At 52.9% G+C, this 8,628-nt stretch overlaps 1 long non-coding RNA gene across 1 annotated transcript; it reads right to left on the reverse strand.

Annotated features, from left to right (window-relative positions):
• Positions 1-4,937: 4,937 nt before the first annotated feature.
• LOC132648248 (uncharacterized) lies at positions 4,938-6,267 on the reverse strand. Its single transcript, XR_009586619.1, has 3 exons — positions 6,138-6,267; positions 5,156-5,229; positions 4,938-5,055 (listed from the first exon to the last, which is right to left on the reverse strand). It is a non-coding gene; the product is annotated as an uncharacterized LOC132648248 (long non-coding RNA).
• Between the last annotated feature and the right edge of the window lie 2,361 nt (positions 6,268-8,628).

Here is an 8,628-nt window from a genome sequence, read left to right on the forward strand (position 1 = left end):
CATACACAAAAGAATTTTTTAAGTACACAGGATGTGCATAGAATCTATGCAAATGCTATGCCCTTTAAGGGGCTTGAACTTCAATGGATTTGCTTAGGGGTTTCCCAAGCCTGGCAGGGGCACAGGCTACTTGGGAGCTGAGAGAGAAATACTTAATTTTAAGCCTAGGAGTTTAAACTCAGCTTGGGCAGCACAGCAAGACATAATCTCAAAATGGAAAAGAAAGAGGCAGGGAAAGAAGGAGAGAGGAAAGGAGGCAGAGGGGGAAGGAAAGAAAAGGGCAGGGAGGAAGAAAGGAAGGAAGAAAACAAGGAAGGAAGGAAAGAAGAACCACCTAGCTCCCTGGAGGGCATCAGGCTGAAACCCAGGCTCCTCTTCGTCTCCTATATTTGCCCGGAATCCAGGGCTCGCCCAGCTTTCTCATGTGTACCCCTTTCCCTGTCTCATGCATGGGAATTTCGGATCCTAAGCTAAGCTCAGAGGGCAGGTGGGGATATGGTGAGACAGGATGAATGCCAGGAAGACGGGGCCCAGGCTTTCCTTTCACCAACTGATTTCTTTCCCAGGGCAAGCGGCAACCACAGAGGCCACACAGGCTCCAGTCCCAGGCTCCTGGGCTCCTATGGTGCAGATCACACTGACTTTTCTGGGGAAACAGAGCCCCAGGGAGGATGTCACTGGAGCAAATGATCCTTTGGTTCTGAGGACCCAGGGCCAGCAGCGAGGACAATGCAGTGCTGGCGCTTCTGAAGCAAACCCTGGAGGCTGAGCATGGCTCCTTCCTGTTATAACCTAGAGAGTCAGCACTGTGCAGCTTTGACAGATAAGGAAACTGAGGTTATTGAGGTTAGGTAACTTGACCAAGGTCACATATTTAGAAAGTGGTAGAACTTTTCAAAATACTAAGCAGGAGGGAAATGCCCATCATTTGTAGAAAGGTTTTCAATAAAGTCTAAGAACATAGGCTTCCAGTTAACCCTGTCTTACCCAGAAAAGTGAATTCCCCAGAACATCCCGCACACCGCATGCGTCTGGGCACAGGCACTCACTCAATATTCTGATTAGCGACAGGGTCCTCGGTAAACAGGGCCAACCACAGGAAGAAAAAGGGTTCAGAAATCTGAAGTGGTGTTCTCAGAATTCACTGGGTGTTTGGAGATCCCCGGTGTGAGAGATGGGAGCGGCTGTATCCCCTGTCCTTGGAGACACAAGCTTCCATGGCTCCCCTGTCCAGCCTCCACAGTGCTCAAGGAAAAGCAGAATGTTCTCAGTCACTCAGCCGCAGTGTGCCCCCCTTCCCCAGCTTGGCCTTGGTCCCCTCTCCACCACCCTACAGAATCAGAGGGAAATCCTGTGGATTTAGAACTCTGGACCCTTAGGAGGCTTCTCCCTCCAGGAGCTCTTGGATCTTGGGGACCCCAGGACAGGAGCATCATGGGAAGGGGGAAGCATCATGGATCCAGCAGAACTCTTGCTGCCCAGCTCACCTTGGCTTCCTTGGCTGGACAACACAGCCTGGCATGCTTAGCCACCACCCCTCTCTTTTCCCCAACTTCCCCTTGACAATGATCCCGAGACTGACTGCTCAGCAAAGAGGAAGGATGCTCTCCCACATGGGACGAGTCCAGTTCATCAGCACATGCGTTCACTCACCAGCGAGTACACCCATGCCTCACCCCCACTGCTAAGGAGGGGGTGCGGGACCCCCAAAGCACCAACTCTTTTGTGCTAGCTCCATTGCAGCCCTTGCTACCCCTCAGTGACAGACCCGTATTTGTCCACCAGACCCACGAGGCTCCCCAAAGCACAACAGTGTAGAGCCGCCGCCCCTGCTTCCTGTTCTGCCTTCAAGTCAGGCAAGTGTCTTAAGGGAAGATGTTGCCAGCTGTCTCCTAGGAGTCAAAAGCTCCCTTCACCTTGGCATTACCAGGCCCCTCCCCGCCCCAAAACACCAATCACACTTTAGCACAAGTATTAGGAGCTCCCCAAGATCCCAGAGTAGCACCAGCCCAGGGCACGAGGCCCTTTGATCAAGGGCTGTGACAACCAGCCTGCCTACCTAGAGCAGGATGAGGACGGAGAGGTTATAGACAAGTGCATTCCCACTTAGATGCTTGGTTGACCCTGTATGACCTTGGCCACTTTGGGTGCTCAGCTTTTCGTTTGTCAGGCACACCAGCCTGCATAGACACCCCCACCCCGCCATTGTATGCGTCTGTAGGACTCTTCAGGGTAAGAGCAGCTGTATGCCTGCCTACCTGGGAGCTCAAGACAGATCTTGCTTACGGGGTAAAATGTGTGCTGAGACAGCAGCTGGGCCCAGGCGGCGGTGCGGCAGGCCCCGGCCAGGTGTCCTGGGTGGGCAGGGAGATGAGCCAGCAGCATTTCTTCCTCACACCTGTCTCCAGGTCAAGATGAACTTGAGGCCAGCAGGGGCCCGAGCCAGAGAATTACTGAGTCTGCAAAGCCTGGGCTACTCCCCAAAAGCAAGGGACTACTTGGAGCTGAAGCCAGCTCTGCAGGGACCAGAATCCACACAGGTGACCTTCAGATGGGACAAGTTGCTGAGGGGAGCCCAGGAGAGCGCTTCCTGCCCCTCCCCCCTTCTCCCTGGCTGTTCGACCTACGAGAATTAGATGAAAATAATAAATGTTGCTTGAACGCCAGTTCAGTAAAAGCTTGTTAGTTGGTTCCTCTGAGTAAGAACACAAATGATGGTTAGAGGACATGTGCCACCAAACTAAATGGCTTTGGACAATTCTGGATGCCCAGGACCACAGGACGCTAAGTCCCCAAGTCAGCCCTTCGCGGCCCTCCCCCACCCTGCTCTTCCTGGCCCCGCTCTTGGGGCAGAAAAGGGAACCGTGCTTAAGCATTTCCAAGCGCTGGTGACAGGGTATGATGGAAGGACAAAGATTCTTCTCAGGGGGGCTTCAGGTAGTCTCTCTAAAAGGCGCTGGCAGCTTCCTAGGGTGGCTGGAACTCCCCAGAATTCCAGTATCAGGCTTTCAGAAAAACGGGCACTGTAACCCACTGACCGTTCAGGATGCCGCAAACCGATAGAGAGTGATGAGCACTGAGCACAGAGTCCTAGGGTAGTCTAAGGGGTTGCTTGAAATTGGTGAGGGTAGGGTCAAAAGAGCCCTGTCCCTTCCAGATGCCCTGCCCTCAAGGACGGCAGAACGCGAAGTCCCTTTGATCAGCCCTTTGCGCGCGCCCCTCGCCCTTCCTGGCCCCCTTTTTGGGGCGGTGAAAGGTACTGGACTGGACTGGGGACTTTCAGCTACACCCGAGGGGCCCGCGATGCTCCCGCCCTGGAGCCCCTGCCTGGCAATTATTTGGGCCCCAGAGAAATATCGGTGGCCTTGGCTAACCGAATTATTCTTTCGGTTTGAGCCACCTCCTCCTTTTGACTCAGATCCGGCGGGGGGAAGGAAAGCGCTTTCCGAAAGCCCCGCGGGTTGTATGGGATGGTAGAGGCTGCCAGGTACCGCTGTCCGCGCCAGGCCTGCGCGTGGCCCTGCCGCTCCCAATACCATATCCGCGCAGCCACTGGTGCCTGCTGCCCTAGCCAATGTCCCGGGTCAGGGGGTCCTGGGCGGAGGCTCGGTTGATCCAGCACGTGCTTAGGCCACCAAAACAGCAAAAGAAACACGGACGGAAAAGTATCTGATGTTTCCCACCCAGTTTCGAATCGCATTTTTCCTCACCGGCGACAGACTGACACGGGGTCTTTTTGCAGCGTTTTGTGTTCCCTCCAGCTGTCCCTGGGGCCCTTGAGGCCCGGGGCCTCAGCAGGACGCTAGTATTTTTGTGTCTCCACTTCAAATCCCTGGAGACACGGGGCTGCCCAGCTGTTATTTTGCAGAATTTTTCTTGTATCAGCCAACAGTTCTGCTTACTGCTCCTAGAACTGACTCACAAGGGGGTGTGGGGATTTCTGAGCTGTTTCAAAATGTGCCCCGAATATTAGGGTGTTCGTGCAGCCCTTGTTTATTTAAAATTTAGACAATAAAAAGTCCCAGGGCTAACAAACATGGCACACGTTATGTGAGAGAGGCCGGCAGGGGCCCATCTGCCTTCCTCCCTGGCCTTCTGTGAACTCCTTGTCTGGGGATCATTATTGAGTATGTAACTCACTTCACCCAGTCTTCCCAGCTGGGTGGTAACGAGATGATGAAAGCGGGGACCCTGCGTCTGGGGTGGACAGGGTGGGACCGTAGGAAATAACGTGTTCTTAACACCAGTGAAGCCAGAGCCCCTCCAAGCCTGAATGCTTTCCTTAAGTCTTAATATTTGAAAGACCCCCCCAAGCTCACTATTATCAGACATGGTGGTACAGACCTTTAATCCCAGCACTTAGGTGGCTGGGCTATCCTGGGCTATGTAATGAAACATTAAAAACAAACAAACAAATGAATAAATAAAGCCCCACAGTCCTTTTGAGAAACAGGTGTTAGAGCAACTTCCCCCAACAAAGCTCGAGTTCCCAGCATGGAGAGGGTTAACAGGGACCGTTCAGATTAGGAACAAGTCATCGCCTTCTCCTCCAGTTCTCCTAGGCATTTGGGGCAGAACCTGGGACACCCCACCTCCACCCCACCCAGGGACCCAAGGGTTCTTCAAGCTGTGCCTTGAAATCTGGGAACCTGATTTGGAGGAAGAGTCACTGGACCCATGTCACCCCATGTCACCATGGCCAGAGCCTGGGAACCTCTCTGTTTAGGGTGATCTGGGGACTGGACTGAACACGTGGCCAGGGCTTGGACTCTGATACAAGAAAGAGGCCCGCTGTCTGTCTGTCTGTCTGTGTCTCTCCATCTCTTTGTGTCTCTGTCTCTCTCTGTATGTGTGTGTTGAAGGTTTATTTCTTCCCTGAGGTGGAAACAGGCCATTAGAGTTTGGATACAATGTGAGAGGCCACAAAGGTTTCATTGCTGATATTTAATGACACTGTCAGGTATCAGGGTATGAAAATGATGATGCTTGCAGGGACAGGACACTCTGGGGGGTGATCAGGGTTAGAGAGGGTTGTCATGATCGGGGATGGGGTCCCTGTGGAGAGACCAGAGGAGACACACTCAGGCTTTTGGTCTCTCACCATGTAATGTCTCCCCCACCCCACCCCACCCCTTGAGGCTCTGTAAGAACTGACCAGGTGCTGGCCCTCAAGCCCAGACCTTCAGAATCCTGGAGTGATAGGAACCCGATTTCATAACTTAGTCGCTGCTGTCGGGAACAGAGAAGAGGCAAATCCACACAGAGAATCGGCCCTGTTGGAGGCTATTCTGACCACCCTGCAGGCCTGTTTTCCACCCTCACAGGAAGCTCGCAAGCTGCTCCCTGCTAAGCCCGTCTCAGCCACGGGAAAACTGCTTAGAATCTTCGGTCACACCACCTGCAAGTGAGGCAGCTAGGACTGGGAAGTGTTCCTTCACGTGGTCCCTGAGTCCAAGAATCTTTATAGCGCCTAACTCAGCTGCGGATGTAGTTCAGGGGTAGATCTCTGACCTAGCCTCCTTGAAGCCCTAGTTCAAATCTCAGTACCGAAAAAAGAAAACAAAAAACAACAATACAGCAAGGTGCCTATTTGGCTGTGCTGCCCCGCGCCTCTAATCTCAGCACTCAGGCATGAAGATCTGGAAGATCTTAAGGCTAGCCTGGACTTCATAGTGAAACCCTGCCTCGTTAAAATTAATTAACTAAAGAGGCAAACCAAATCATCACAAGGAATTTAGGGCTGGGCTTTAAGTATTGCCTGCGACTAGCGGTCAGGAGGAAGACTCCGGGAGCATTGGGGACCCTTCTCCCTTGTCCCTGAAGCTCTCCAGACATCAAGTCCTAGAACTCCACGCATGACTGGCGAAGCACTGAGGAGAGGGAACCCAGCTCCGTCCCATCGCGGGGCCGTCAACCTTGGTAAACTGAGGCCTGGCCCGCTGCTCCCCTCCCCCACGCGCCGGTTCCTGCCCGGCCTGGGCTGGCAGCGCCCAGGCACGCGGCTCCGCTCCGCTCCGCTCCCGTCCCGGGCAGGCCGAACGCGGAGCCCGCCAGCCTCTCCCGCTCCTGGCGCTGCTGCCCAGACCCGGAGCCCGCCTCTCCCGCTCTGATGTAAGCTGATATTTTAATTCTCTTACAAGGAATGGTGTTTAGAGAAATGACTTAACCGATTACTCATCGTCGATAATGACTTGGCCCGGCTCCGAGGCTATTCCTAGACGTGACGCTTGAGGCTTTGATTCTCTCTCCTTACTTTTGAACACCCCCTCCTCCACTCCCCCTTCCCCTTGCAATGCCAAGAAATTACAGTGAGTGGCGACTCCGCCCCTACACGCCCCCTTCTAGCAAGGCATCCTGGGAGATGCAGTTCTCTCTTGACTTGGGACGCAACCCGGTCGCTCCCCATCCCCGCGCTGCTGAGCACTGATCAGGGTTAGGTGGAAGCAGAGGTCACTGAAGTGAGACGCGTCTCAGTTTAATCCATCTGTCAAATGGGAGGAACAGTCAAGAACATTCGAACCGGATTGAAGGGCCCTCCGAGATCTTAAGTAAAACGGTTACACTGATGTAAACTGAAGTACTTTCCCAGTCTCCCTTTCCCGCTCTGTGACCCAAGGAACCAAGGTCTGGTTGCCCTGTGCCTAGGACCTAGCGCATAGTCAGCCTTTCCGTACTTCTTCTAGATTGTGGCTGAGTCGGTCAACGTACAGTGCTCTGGTGCTCCGTCTCAATGTCCCAACAGAATTCTGGGGACAAATACAGTGATACAGTGCCTATTTTGTAGGGATCAGGTGAGACCGGGGGGTGGAGAATGGGGGAGTGTCTCGTGGAGATAACACTACGCTGATTCTCCAGCGTGCCCTTTGCTATCTGTTAGTGGCTATAACTGTCTAATTTGGTGCCAGCACACAGGACTAAATGACACATTTTGGATGGATGGATGGATGTTTGGACGGATGGACAGACGGATGGATGAATGGATGGATGGGCACAGCATTATCCCTGCCTCCTCTGACAAGCCCCCTGTGTCTGAGAGGCCAAACAACTCCTACAAGATTGCACATCTGGGCTGCATATGAGTGCAGGTGAAAACCCCCAATTCTTCCCTACCCCAGGAGGATTCAACTGTCACTTTTCAGGGGCAAGCTTGTCATCTTGGGTTTCTGTTGGGTGGGGAGAGGGGTCCAGGGAGCTCCCCCAACCCCGAAGCCAGCCCTAACTCAACACAGGAAGCTGTTCTAGATTCAGCTGGAGGTGAGGAGGGGGCTTGGAGCACCTGCTTTTAACCCCGGGGACAGTGAGCATACCTCTTCTCCTAGAAAATTGTTTCTCAGCGATCTGGGACTCAGCTCTCTCCCAGCATTGCTGCCTCCCCAGTCCCTCATCCCTATCCTGTCCCCAAAGGCCAAAAGCTATTCTTGTCTCTTTCTAAAATCCGCATTTGAAACCATGAGCCCATTTTTTCCATTCCCGGGCTTGGGTGCCGTCTATTTCGAGCATTTGTTGTTTTCCATGAGTTGCAAATGCCACTGTGAAGCAGCCTTTCCTGGACAGCTAGCATAGGCAGTGGGGGCAGTGGGGAGCCAGGCAGGGCCAACAGTTAAAAATACTCCCCCACTTCACTCCCCTTTGAAAACAAGGCCCCAGGGGTATTTTGCAACTGCTGAGCCTGGGAACAGAGCAAAAACAGGGGGAAGACAGGCTGCTTGTCCTGTTTTCTGAACACACTGAACGGCTTTGAAGGTCTTAGATGAAGCGTGGCACCGACTTTCCTGTGTGACTTCCAGCAGCTTGCTTGACTTCTCCAGGCCTGAAAGCTCCAGGATGAGAAGCACCCCCAGAGCAGGTCCTGAGAGATGGACGAGGTGTTAGAAGGTAGCCTTAGCTCAGTCTCCCCACAAAAGTGCTCTCAGACATCTAGAAGTTTCTCAGCAGGATTCAGGTAATAGGGGAGGGGGGTCTCTTGAGAAACCACATAAAGGCACCGACAGTAGTAGATGCTAATGGAGATGCTGATCTGTGTTTTAACTGCAGACCTCTCTATGACACCAAGGATCAGAAGTGTAGCAGCTAAAAACATTAAACAAAGTTACACGTTTTACCATACCATGGATACATGTATTTATGAAAATAAGTAAGGAACATTCTGAAAGACTATCCAATCTGATAAGGAGAGGGAGGGAACTGGATTTGGGGCAGGGCCAGAGAGGACTGATTTATCCTCAATGTTCTCCCTTCCTCGGGAAGAATGCGTTTACACGTTAGCAGTGTTTATTTTTCTTCTGGAGGCTGGCAGAGAGACAACCAAGCCCGGGGAGGGGCTAGTGACTGCTCAGGCTACCCTGGGCTGGTGTTCTATGGAAGGAGGGTGATGGAGGAAGGTGGCTGTGAGCTGAGCCAGGGGTGTGTAAAACAGAAGCTTGAGCAACGTGAGTGTTTGTGCTTTCAGGAAGGCAAGTGGAGGTATCATTCCTCAGCAGCCTTTATTAGCTGTTGTAAATTACTTTCTGTTGCAAACAGTTGCCTCGGGAGACAATTAAATTTGGATCGTATTGTTCTCAGGTGGCTCCAGACAGGTGTTGACTTGCTGAGGCCTTGCACAAACAGTCCTGCCTAGATGACAGGCTC

This window comes from Meriones unguiculatus, chromosome 16 (genome assembly GCF_030254825.1).
Source record: "Meriones unguiculatus strain TT.TT164.6M chromosome 16, Bangor_MerUng_6.1, whole genome shotgun sequence".
NCBI classification, from domain to species: Eukaryota; Metazoa; Chordata; class Mammalia; order Rodentia; family Muridae; genus Meriones; species Meriones unguiculatus.